General features: G+C 49.8%; 1 protein-coding gene across 6 annotated transcripts in view; it reads left to right on the top strand.

The window, feature by feature from the left end:
• Positions 1-13,337, top strand: part of BCL9L (BCL9 like) — a 91,406-nt gene that overhangs the window by 39,019 nt on the left and 39,050 nt on the right. Inside the window, exon 1 of one of the 6 annotated variants that reach the window (XM_073320637.2) lies at positions 11,060-11,354. The exons of the other annotated variants lie outside the window; for them this stretch is intronic. The gene's annotated coding sequence lies outside the window, so the exon portion shown is untranslated. Of the gene's footprint in view, positions 1-11,059; positions 11,355-13,337 lie in introns of those variants that run through there. 6 annotated transcript variants of the gene reach the window in all.

The raw sequence follows: 13,337 nt of genomic DNA, 5'->3' as shown, positions 1-13,337 counted from the left end.
TTGTTGCACTGCCTGATCCACTCTTTCCCACGGGGCACACACTGCTTTGTGGCCCACACTACAGCTGTTCGTGGTGTTCTTCCATCCTAGCAATTGTTTTTAATGGTGAAGGAGTGGAAGGAGGGAAGCGTCCCTGAGGGACTATTTAACTTCCACACCTGCCTTTATGTTTCTCCCCAGGCAGGTGACCGGAGCTTGGCACAGCCTGTTTCTAACATAATCACCAGGAAAGATGTTTGTAACAAGGTCTGACCCATGGGCAAACTTTAAAACAAACACAAACAAACTCCTGCATCCAATCGATACTTGGATCAATGGATTATTTTTTTCTCTCTCAGGGAAGATGCTAGGGCTGTGTTGACTCGGTCTGTCGAGGTGGCTGTGCTTGTGTGGCTGTCTACTGGCATATCCCCCTGCCAGAAGGCTGAAACTTAAGGGCCAGAATTTCAAATGCTTAGTGCCCACTATTGGGGCCAGATTTTGGGTGCATGTTGGGTGCTAGGTACTTGGGGAAAATCTGGTCTGTAATGTCCATTGCTGGATCCCATGTTTAACTGGTCCTGTCTTGGGCATATAAAATACTTGAAGGTGGGTGAGACCACTCAGTTTAGAAGCTAGAGGAGTCCTTTCATGGGGCGGGAAATGGGAAGATGTGTGGGAGGGTTCCTGAGCTTTTGGGCAGCCTGTAGATTTGATTCTGTAAGGCCAAATAACATATTAGCGCAATGGCTGTTCAGCCAGTGAAGCATCTGGTAAATCCAATGGGAAGCTGTGGGATAATGTATTTTCTACTATTTGGCCATCCCTGGCAGTCATTTTGTCTCTTAAAACGTATCAAATGGAAAGCTGATTGACAGCATGTTATAGTGAAATGCAGTGCCCCCAGGCTGGAGGGGTGGCAGCATCCACCATAGCTAGTAAGTTTAGTCCTGTTACATCTTGTTAATAAACAGCTAGAAAAGGTTCCTCCAGGTTCTTTAACCCAGCACACTTCCCAGACACCACAACTGTGTGTCTGAAAGGCAGATCCAGTCCCACATGTGCTGTGCTTCAGAGTAGCAGCCGTGTTAGTCTGTATTAGCAAAAGGAAAAGGAGTACTTGTGCTGTGGCTGATCCAGTCCATGGTGCTACTTGTGCTACTTGTGACCAAGGTTGCTATCCTGGAGATCCCTTCTGGGGCCATAATCTGAATAAAAGTGGAACCCTCAGGCCCCGTGACCTGATCCCCAGCCCTGCTGCTTTTGTAGTTTTACTGTATATGACCCCAGTCAAATTGTTGGGGGAGACATCTTCATCCTGGAGATGGCTGGAAGCAAAATCTGAGTATTTGCTAATCCTTGATTAGCCTTCACTATGAAGAAATGGGTGCCTGCTGATGAGCCTTCATTGTTCCCTTCAGTGCTTTGTGGCCAAGTGCTCTATGTTTTTATCCTGGGGTATTGGGTTAGCTAAGGGCAGGGCATGGCATAGTCTTGTGATGGTCCCTTAATGTGAATTCTGGTCAGGGTGGGTTTTTTTTAACCTGGACATTTAAAGTTGTTTGTCCGTCACCTTTCCAGTCAGGTTCTGATGTCCAAGGCTGATTCTGTTGAGTTTACAGGGCTTGGCAGCCAGGAGACAGAATACCCCAGATACCCCATCCTCCACCCCCATTTTGGTGACTGGAACCCCCATGTACTCACTGCCTGCACTCATTGTCTGGGTGGGCCCTTGTTAGGGCTTGGGGACAGTGAGGCGGTATAGGGCTCTCACAGAAGTATCCAGGTAGTGCTCAAAATGAACAGTGTCTGAGTACCTGCCCGCCACGGCAGTGTAGCTTCAACAGGAGGGAAAGTGACACAAAGAAGGCTTCAGCTTGGGTCTCTGGTTTCTACCATGCCTCCCCTTGCCACCAGAGAATTCAGCATGGCAAGAGTTACACATTCCCCATGGGCCTCTTCTGCACACAGACAGATATCCTTATGTGGGCACATTCACGTCTACACACGGTGTGGGCACGCTCACACATGCACATTCATGTGCATGCAAATAGACTCCCCCTGGCATGGGCATGCTTGTACAGGTTCACACAGATATGCTTGAGCAGGCATTCCCATGCATACAGACTTCCGTTGACATGGGTACGCTTGCTCACTAACATGCTTGAGTGGTCTTTGTCACATGCACATGGATGCAAGCTCACGCTGGTGCAGGCACACCCACACTGACACACTCAGACACGCAGCAGAGCTAAGCCACAGTTCTGGTCTATTTTTGGGAGGACTCCTAAGAGTTTGGAAGGTATTTCAGATGTTACAGTCTTAGAGGGGGGAACGCAAGAACAGATGGCTGGAGGGTTCAGAGCAGCAGCCCTGCTGGGTACTGATATTTATAGGTGGATTTAACCCCTGTGTGGTCTTTGGAACCACCTTTAAAGCACAGGCACAGAATCTCTGTTCCAGAAGTGAGCTGCGAGGACGCACACAACAGAACCAAATCCAAATATGGGTGGTCCTTTCCCTTCTGTCTCTCCGAGTCACACGGCTATCCAGATCAATTAGTGATCCAGTTTGGAAATCCAGAGTAACATGCTCCTCCTGATTCCTTGAGTGTGGGGGACGTGACTTTCTCTGCACTGTCAGCCTGGGCTGTTGGCTTAGCTGTGCTCATTTTTCTGTTTGTCTTGTTTAAATTGGGGCCAGTCTGTCTCTTCTGAGCTGCCTCCAGGAGTTAGGGCTATGAGTCCTCGGATGAGCCTACAGTTGCTGGGTTAGCAGGATTAGAGATATCCAAACAAAGGCAGGGCTAGCTTCCTTGCCCTATTTATGGCAATGGGCACCCAGACTCTTGCCTGGTCTTCTGAGGCGGGAGACATTGCAGCCTAGAGAAATATTTGCTTCTGGGCAGACTCCCCTGTGAAGGTGCTTGAGCATCTCCATAAAAAAAATCCTTTTATCTGACCTCTTCTTGTGGCCTGTGCCTGATGATTTAGATGAAGAACATACTAAGTTAGCTGAGCAAAGCTGGTCATGGAGCATGGAATACAACCTGTCAGTGCTTTGCCAGAGGCTGCAGACTCATCCCTAACCCTTCCCCTAAGAGCAGTGAGCTCCCCATTTGGGACCTGAAGTTATACTGTACTATTTATCTTGTATAGTGCATCTTATGCAGGATCCCAAGGGGCTTTTCTGAGATGTATAACTTCAGAGGAAGAGAGCAGTTAAGAGGCAAGAGAGGAAAGTGATGTCTTTACCTGAGATTTGGCGTGACAGAGGAGCTGCAGTGGAGAAGGCTCTTGGTCCAACAGGTGAAAAGTGGGGAGGGGAGGCAGGGCTGTGAGATGCTGGGCAGATCTACTTAGGCTGCTAAACATAAGAAATCGAATAATCAACTTTGGTCTGGAAATGAATGGGAAGCCAGCAGAGCTCCTGAGCCAGAGCAGGAGGCTGATACCCAAAGGGGTATCTGAGCTGGTCCGAGTGAAGGGACAGTGGAGACACTGGCCACACTTGCAAAGTTAGTGCTGCCAGATTAGTGGGTGGCACTGGACTGTAGCTGCTGATGGGAGAGGACCTGGTCATTTAGCCTGTGTGAGAGATGAAGAGGGGAGGCCCAGGCTTGAGGTGGAGATGGACATGCATCACAATGTCTAGCTACCCATTAACCCACTAGGCTTTCTACTGCACTGTAGCCAGAATGGTGCAGGTTGGGGTCCTGGGGTGTTACTGTCTGTACTCTGAGCCACACAGGGCTGTGGTTGTGTCTCCTGTCTACACTGCATGAAACCTCCATAATGACTCGGGGAGGCCAACCCCAGCACATTTCAGTGATATGGACCAATGCAGGGTCTGGGAATCAGGACTCCTGGGTTCTATTCCTAGCTCAGCTGCTGACTCACTGTGTAACCATGGGCAAGTCACTTCCCCTTTCCGTGTGTCCGTCTGAAACCTGGGGATGTGCTCTTCTGCCCTCGCTGAAGGGATTGAGAGGGAGGGTTAATGTTGGTAAGGACTTGGTCATGCAGGGGACAGAGTGCCATTGGCTCCTAAAATCCTCACTCACCCCAGAGGGGACTTTCCACCATATGAACTTAAAGGGCACGAGCTGCTCCCTGGACCCTGCCCTGCTCCTTTTCTTTCCTGTCTGAGATTGAGATTTGTGTCCTTGGAGCTTGCATGTGTGCTGTTTGGCAATTCCCAGCACTTTCCTGGAGCCTTGGCTGGGCTGCTGGAAGCTCTAATGTACTTGAGGCAACAAAGTTGTGGTTTCTAAGGCCTGGCTCGCCCCTTTTCATTGTCCCCATCTTTCTGCCATCTCAGTCTTTCTTCTCCTCCCTCCTTTCCAGTTCAGCAGCAGTAATAAATTTAACTGACATCTCCTCTACTAAATGCCTGGTAATTGCTGCTATGTGTCCCTCACTGTTTAACATGATGATTGTCTCCTCTTCCCCCCCCCTCCCCCCCAATCTGTGCTGCTTTATCTTTCTCCTAATTATGCAGTAGCTCCTATACTGGCCAAGGTGGCAGCCGAATTTTTTCTCTTACAGTTATGCCCTGCTGGTAGCATTGAGTTTGTGAGAGGGGGAGTGAGAGTTTTTTGCCTTCTGTGGCCAACTACCTTTGCCCCACGTTTGGAATCCTGCCTTGGAATATGCCTGTGGGGTGAAGGGAGAGCCTTGTACCTCCTGTCACCAATCCCCCTGACTTCAGAATAGCTCCAATTGTGTTGCTAACCATGCTCTGCAGCTAGCAGGCAGTGGCTTAGAGAATATAGCAAGGAACCATCCTGCTGCACTCTAGAAGCTTTGAATGCATCTGTCTCTATTCAGATGTGACACTGGCTCCCTTAATAAATGATCGTTGAGGCAGTAGAAACCAGGTTGCTCGGCAGCACAATGCATCTTCTGGGGATGTTTGGGCCACCTTTGGCAGCGGATTGCTGCATTCTGTGTGGGTCTGACTACATCTAGATCTGTGTGCAGGGCCGGGGAGATGTACTCACTCTCTTTCTGTACCTGACCATGGAGGAGGAGAGTGCATGGCAGGAGCAATACACCCATTTGATAACTCCCAGTCCCAGAAATCTGTCCACACTTGCCGGCCCTCCCACAATAGCCCCATTGTTCCTGCCACCAGCAAGGAGACTTCCTGCAGTTCCCTGGGCATTGTTAACCCTCTGGTTACGAGCTGCAGAACCAGCAGTGTGCTCCTGGACAAGTGCAGAGTGGAAGGTATAGGGGCAAATGGGGAGAGCTTCTGTTGCCCTTGCCACAAACTTCTGTTGGTCCCATTTCAGAAGATGGGTAGTAGATGTCTTTGTTTAAAATACCATCCCAGCATCCTCCGAGGAGTACTGTATCTGCAGGGATGTAAGCTGGGAGAAAGGGGTCCAGCTGAGCTCCTACATCCTCTCCCCAAATGAGAGCAGGGGGAGAATATTCTGCATATTTCTAGGGTGCTGCTTCCTGTGGTATCTAGCCAAGGTGACTTGCTATGCTGGGGGCAGTCCCAGCCTGTACCTCTGCACACAAAGAAAGATCCAGGTCATCTATCCCCTGTTACTCTGGCACTGTGTCTGGGACAGGAAGTGCCTCTGGGTGTGGGGAGATATATTTGGGATGTTGGGGTGCTAATTCCAGTGGCTTAGATATCTGCATGGAAACCATTTAAAGCAATCCCAGCTTGATCAAAGTGCCCTCTTCCTTCCTGTGCTGTAATGTGATCGTGAGCCCAGGAGCTGCTCTTGGCCTTCTCTGGTTTCTGACTTCTGTGGATTTAAAGACCGCTCTGGAAGGAACAGACGTGCTTTGCCGCAGATACAGGCATGCTGTCTGAAGCGGGACATGGATAGAAACGGGGTGTGTGTGTGTGTGTGGAGTATAATGGATAGTGAATGTAAGGCAGTGCTGCCGAGTAGTGGGCTGTGGAAACTCAGAATCCTGGGTTTTGTTCCCTGTTATGGCTGTATCTACGCCGGCCATCTTCCCACTGCCAGAGACAGTCTGCACTACTGCCCCTACCATCACTATAATGGGGTTGCTTGTGGTGATAGAGAGCAGGGCTCAGCAGCCCTTGGGGCTCACTTCCAGGTTACATCTTATGTTCCTAAAATCTCATGCTTCAGGGTTTCAGCTGGCCACCTGCAGGGGTCAAGACGGGATCTCCCCCACCCCCACAATGTATTCTGGGTTTTGTTTTAATTTTTTAATCTCGTTATGCAGAAGCATCCAGGATGTCTGTGGCTGGATATAGGAGGGGTAGGCCAGGGCTCTGAGTGGCACTGAGCATTCTCTATCTCAGGTGCTTGGCTGACAGGTTCTTGCTCACATGCACGTGGTCTACCTGATTGCCATATTTGGGGTTGGGAGGGAATTTTCCCCTAGGCCAGGGTGGCAGGGACCTTGTTGAGGGGTTTTTCAGCTTCCTCTTCAGTGTGTGGGTGTAGGTCACTTACTAGGATTATCTGGGTGTATCTCAATCATTTCCCTGCCATTGTGGGGGGCCTCCTGCACTGGTGCACTTCAGTCTCTCCTATTCGCTGCCTGTGGCTTGTAATAGTCTAGTTTCTTGAGGCTGTAATACCTTGGTCTCATTTCAGTTGTTGGGTTCAGTGTGCAGGTGCTGGATGGTGCTGGTGGACTGTGACGTACAGGAGGTCAGACTAGATGTTCTGGTGGTCCCTTCTGACTCTTTGTCTCAGGGAGGAACGGTCGGTGCTTGCACCCCTACCACACACACACACACACACACACGTTTTCTGTGCCTCAGCGTTACCATTTGTAAAATGAGGTTCATTCCCTGGCCTGTCCTTTGGGGTTGTGTCCCTGGAGGGAAGGGGCGAGGGGGGCTGCTCGAGGTGTTGCTGTTGTGTGTGTTAGCACAGAGTTTAGTTGTTGTTGTTTTTTTTCTCCCATGCATGTTGATTTATTGTGACTCCTCTGTGAAGACTCTGTAGCTAAGGGTCTGGCTGAGCTTCAATTATAAACATTGTAAATCCATTCAGAGTTGAAGCTTGGCACAAACTCTCAGGCCCAGAGGTGACTATTTTCCCCCTTCCAACTGCAGAGACTCAGCCCAGCTGAGGTGGGGGCTCAAGCTGCAGTCAGCTCTTTGGAACAAGCTGATACCCTCAATTCTGCATAGATCCAATCTCTGTCCTTGCCCACTCAATGCCAACTTGTGATGCATTACAACAGGACCTTTCTCAGGGTCACATGAAGGCAGAGCCCTGTAGAGTTGCCACAGCATTTCTTCTGTTACAGAATTATGCTTCAGAATGGTGAGGGTTGGGGAGAGGAAGGGGAAGGAGGTGCTGCACTAGTTGTTCCAGAATCCTTGCAGGAGTCTCTCCAACTCTGAGTTGTGAAGCCCTTAAAATGTGGAGTCTCTTCTGAAACAACAGCTCTGAGAAGTGTGAATTGGCCCATTTCTCCAAACAGGCTGTGAACTTTGAAACTTACTGAACACAATATAAATATTAATGTCATTAACGATTTCACTGACTATCATTTAACTAATGTGTTTATTTCGCAGTGACTGTCAGTAAGCTGCCATCCCACTGCCAGATGCCCCAATTCCCCCTGTGCACCTACCATACAATGTCTAGCTTCCTCCCCGCAACACATTTGCAGTGCAGTAACAGGTCACTGTGAAAATCAGCCACATGTTGAATACAGAATGTATTAGGCAGAGTAAAATAAATGGAAATGACCATCCTAGTGATCAGCCCCGACCTTTGTCTGAGTGTGGTTAACTCCTGGAGTTACTGCACTAAACATAACTGAAGCTGCCACAGAATTTTTGTCTGGCTGCACCATAGCTGCAGAATCCAAGCACCTGGCCACATAGCACAGGGTTTGTTGGCTGCAGGAGTCGCTGCATACCTTGAAATGGGCCCCCAATGAGCCCTAAACACTTGGGGCTAGGTACTTCTGTGGTTGGAAAGCCATGGGGTATCTGTATGCAGCCTGCCCCCTGCTGCCTGTCTGCTGCGTCTTGACAACCCTGCCTGCAATCCCTACACACAGGGGAATGATCTGTGATCCTAATGACTCTTTCCATTCTGTGACCTGGCTGAAGTGGTGACACTGAAATGACAATAACCCCTGTTATTTGGAGCACCTTGCTTCATGCCTGTGGGGTCCAGACACTCTGCTATCACCTGGCCTCTCTGGTCTTTTCTTCTCTTTGTGAGGTGAGTGTCCAGGTAGCTTCTTGTGGCACCGTAGAGACTAACAAATTTATTTGGGCATAAGCTTTCGTGGGCTAGAACCCACTTCATCAGATGCATGGAGTGGAAAATACAGGAGCAGGTATAAATACATGAAAGGTTGGCAGTTGCCTACCAAGTGTGAGGTCAGTCTAATGAGACAATTCACTTAACAGCAGGATACCAAGGGAGGAAAAATAACTTCTGAAGTGGTAATGAGAGTGGCCCATTTCAGACAGTTGACAAGAAGGTGTGAGTAACAGTAGGGGCAAATTAGTATTGGGGAAATTAGGTTTAGGTTTTGTAATGACCCAACCACTCCCAGTCTTTATTCAGGCCTAATCTCATGGTGTCCAGTTTGAAAATTAATTCCAGTTCTGCAGTTTCACATTGGAGTCTGTTTTTGAAGTTTTTGTTATTGAAGAATTGCCATTTTTAGGTCTGTTATTGAGTGACCAGAGAGACTGAAGTGTTCTCCTACTGGTTTTTGAATGTTATGATTCCTGATGTCAGATTTGTGTCCATTTATTCTTTGCGTAGAGACTGTCCGGTTTGGCCAGTGTACATGGCAGAGGGGCATTGCTGACACATGGTGGAATGCTGATACTGACTAACACAGCTACCACTCTGAAACAGGTAGCTTTTGTCAGGCTGACTGACTCAGCAGCCCCACCTGCATCACCCACTGACTCCCAAGACTGAACTGCTGTGCTGCTCCTGAGAGACTGGCTTAGTGGTAAAATAGACGACCCCTCTTCCCTCCCCCCCCCCCCCGCCACACACACACACACAGTGTTGTCAGTGAAGGACTGGAAAGGGTTTAAGAATATTCATACCTAGGGTTGCCAACTCTCCAGGATTCTCCTGGAGGATCCAGGAATTAAAGATTAATCTTGAATTAGCGATTGTCATGGGATGAAACCTCCAGGAATACATCCAACCAAACTTGGCAACCCTACTCATATCCCCAAAAAACACACTCACTCACACACCCTCTCTCTCACCTCCTTGCCAGCTTTGTGGATATTCTGAATTAACAAGGCATCTTTCCCTTCTGTTCAGAAGGAGTCTCTGTAGGGACCATTAGGAAAAGTTGTTTGTTGGGCCTGCCCCCTAAAAAGTAAGATGTTATGTGGCACCACTGTGCTGCTGTTAAATTTCTGCCATGTCTTACCCGAGCAGGGCTGCATTTCAGTGCTGGGTGAGCGATTCCTGTCCTTAGTCTGCTGTACCTTGTAGGGTGATTGGAGAATTAGAAAAGTAGGGCACCTAAAGGGCTTGGAGACACTGGTATGATGTGCTATAGAAAAGCAGAATAACCTGAGACTTGGGCCAGCACTGTGGAGTGTGTCTCACTTATGTGCACCCACCAGAATGGGAAAGCCTGAGAAACTTCATGTGAAGGTGGGAGGAAGGCTTCTGGGACAGGAAGAACAGGGGAGCTGGTGAAGCTGATGCCCTTTCAGGATGCTAGGTGGGGAAACCCGCAGTGGTGTCCAACCCACCCTCCCAGCAGTGCAAAACCCAAACTCTGATACAGTGATGGAAGGGGGAGTGCTCTGTGCCTGCTCATCTGTCTTTGGGCCTTTCTTTCCCCTTCCCCTGTCTCCCCCACCCCCAATCCAGAGGCCCCTGTGTTGAAGTTTCAATGCTCTCAGACAGTCCCTGCTCCTTCCGCTCTGGCAATTTCTTACAGGCAGCTGCCACTGCTTTGCTAGCAGGATTCTAGCTGCCTGCTCTGACGCTGCACAGTAAAAGGTGAAAGGTCACCCAGGGTGGAATTTCCTGCCAGGCAGATGCATGGCTATTTCCCCTTTAACCTTAAACCCCAATGCGCCTTAGTCATGTTTGCATGCAAATAAGAGCAAACGGGGGTGGGGGGAGCTGCCGGGAAAAGGAAGCGACCTCAGTCAAGGTTTAAATATAGAGCCAAGGCTTTTCACTGCATGCCGGGCCTGTTGTTTATAATCTTGGAGGAGTGTTTGGTGACTTCTCATGTCTCATTTGCAGCCCATGCTCATTCGAGGCAGCACAGTTCAAAAGTGCTTTCTGTGCAGAGTGAGAGCAGTACAGGGCAACCACCCTGCACTCCCAACTGTCTCCATCATTTCCCTGCGTGCCAGTGCCTCCCACTGGTGGTAGTGTTGTATACACGTATGTCTCTGTGATTTAAGCTGCTCACTAGTGTGGAAGGGGTCCAGCCTGCGTCCCCTCACGCTACTCAGAGATGATCCTGTCCTTTGTGCAAAGCCCGAGGGGCTCAGAAGTGGGCCATCAGTCATGTTGCAAGCTGGGACCTGTAGTCCAAACATCCGCATCTCCATATCGAAGAGCAGGGTAGCTGCTGCGTTCATTCTGCTTTATTAGTGACCAGCAAAGGTTTGGCTCCGAGGAGCCTTACATGGCGGTGAACAAGACTAATTTTAACCCAAGGGCAGGGGGAATTGGAATTATGTACATGTGCTCTGGCCCTTCTCTACATACCACACACATCAGCTGAAGCCCTGACTTTCCTGGGTAGCCTCTAAAATGTTCCTGTTTGGGAAAGATTTAGGTTCCCCTGCTCTGATGTGTATGGTATGTAGAGAAGGGCCAGAGCACACGTACATAAGTCAAATTCCCCCTGCCCTTGGGTTAAAATTAGTCTTGTTCACTGCCCTATAAGGCTCCTCGGAGCCAAACCTTTGCTGGTCACTAATAAAGCAGAATGAAGGCAGCAGCTACCCTGCTCTTCAATATGGAGATACGGACTGTTTGGACTACAGGTCCCAGCTTGCAACATGACTAGTTTACCTGGATCTGGCTGGAGCATTGCATGATGGGAGTTGTAGTCCACATGGGCTGCACCCCTGTTCAAAGCAGGAGGTGATGGCGGTTTGCATGGCTTAAAGCCTCTGTTTCTGGGAGGATTTTGTGCAGGTTGTTGGGGAGCCTTCAGCTACTCTAGGATGGGGGACTGCTTTGAGATTTCCCTGGCAATTCACAGCGGAATTCTCCATGCACTGTTTATCTGAGCTGGCATCAGCTGGGTTCCTGCCAGTGGCGCATCAGGGCTACATGGCTCTACTCGCCCATGCCGTCTACAGCACTTGCAGAAACTGCTCCTTGGAATGCTGCTGTTCCCACATTCAGGACTTGGGGCCAAGGGAAAGGGTCCAAATTGCAGGTAAATCCACTGCTGTGCTGTGTCAGGTTGTCTGCCTTGCTGGAGGTGAGTGAGTTTGCCAGTTCTCAGTGCCAGCTGTTGTAAGGCCTGGGAGTTTAGTTGAATCCCCTGGGCAGCGGTGACACCTAGTGGCACAAGATCAGAGTCCATGGGCCAGGTTTAGAGACCGACTACTTGCCAAGACGCCACTGAAAATCTCCTCAATGCAATCTGAGACGTGCTGAGGTTGGGCTGAGCTGGCCGATTGCTCCTCCATGTTGGGAGCTGAAGGAGAATTCCCTCCATTTGCTCCAAGTTTCTGGAGTTGCCTGTGGGTTTAATCCTAGGAGGCACTGACCATCCCCACGCAGGCAGATCCAAGAAGACAGGGTAGGCAACTGGTGAGGATTAACTCTGTGTGAGCGCCTTGCTGGCATGGAATGTACCTTGCAGGCAGATAGGGATTGTGAGTGGCCTGTCTGATCCCTTGGGCACAGGGTTCCCACTGGAATCGTATGTCACACCTGCGAAGGGAGAGTTTAGTCTAAGGGCAGGAGCCCCCTGGGCTTTGCTGCTCGCTGAGGCCTGACCTGCATTCTCTGACACTGTGCAGACACTGTAATGCCCCGTGTGTGAGCCCTGGGAGAACTGAGCTTAGTAGCCTGCTCTGAGGCTGCTGACCTTTGGGAGGTGGGACTGTTGTGGGAGAGACTGGCCTTATTTTTAGAGCAGGGAGGGGCTCAGGAAAGGGAGTCAGGACTCCTGGGTATTACAGGCCTGGCACTGACTTAAGCCCTTCTCTCTCCAAAGGGGATGATAGCTGCTTCCCTCATGAGTGCAGCACCGTGAGACTCTCTCTGCTGAAAAGGAGCTACAAAAATGTAAACTGTGATTGTTCCCTTCCCTTCTTGGGGCTGAGGGAAGTATTGTATGTGCCCTTTAAGAGTCTGTGCCCTGTGTGGGAGTCCTGCCCTGCCCTGCCCCAGGCACACTGGGCTGGAGGCTAGGTGCTGGGAGCTCTGCATTTTATGTTACTAGGTAATACCTGAGCTAGTCTTTATCCCCCTACCCCCAGGGGATGAGGCTGAGTCTCCGGTGAGTCACTGGCACTTCCTGAACCCCTCTGATTCTCAGGTGACGGAGTGATGGCAGCTAGCAGTGCTGTAGGCCCAGTGGAGCCCTCTGCACCCAGGCTGCCTGCAGGAGAGGGGTGTGGAGAGGAGGAATGTTTAGAAGGAGACACTGCGGAAGCAAGAAGAAAAGGAATACTTGTGGCACCTTAGAGACTAACCAATTTATTTGAGCATAAGGTTTTGTGAGCTACAGCTCATTTCGTGCATCCGATGAAGTGAGCTGTAGCTCACAAAACCTTATGCTCAAATAAATTGGTTAGTCTCTAAGGTGCCACAAGTACTCCTTTTCTTTTTGCGGATACAAACTAATACAGCTGCTACTCTGAAACCTGAGGAAGCAAGTTCACTTATAAAGCAGATGACCCACCCCATTGGCTGCTGCTGGCGATTCAGTCAGAGCTGCCTCTAGGAGAATCTAGAGAGACCAGGTGGGTGAGGTATTATCTTTTATTGGGCCAACTTCTATTGGTGAGAGAGACAAGCTTCTGAGCTCACACAGAGCTCTTAGAATCATAGAATATCAGGGTTGGAAGGGACCCCAGAAGGTCATCTAGTCTCTTCTTCAGGTCTGAGAGACGAGAGTGTCATAGCAAATTACAAAATGGAACAGATTGTTTAGCATAAGTAGTTAACACACATTTCAAGGGACCATTCAAGGTGAAGTGTGTAGACTGGTTCCTCCCTGACCTCCCAAATCAGGTGAGCAGCCTGGGCTAAAATCGCATTCACCCTTGAGCTGCTGGCACTAAGAGATAGCTGTGGTGCCTGTGATACAGGCTGTTGGTGTTGTATTGTACAGAGGCCTGCTGTCTGAGATACCCAGGGACTCCTTTGGAAAGCCACGTGGCTATGTAGGGCCTGCAGGGCATGG

Source organism: Lepidochelys kempii, chromosome 22 (genome assembly GCF_965140285.1).
Source record: "Lepidochelys kempii isolate rLepKem1 chromosome 22, rLepKem1.hap1, whole genome shotgun sequence".
Taxonomy (NCBI): domain Eukaryota; kingdom Metazoa; phylum Chordata; order Testudines; family Cheloniidae; genus Lepidochelys; species Lepidochelys kempii.
Note: the sequence above shows the minus strand (reverse complement) of the source record. Positions and strands in the feature narration are given on the sequence as shown.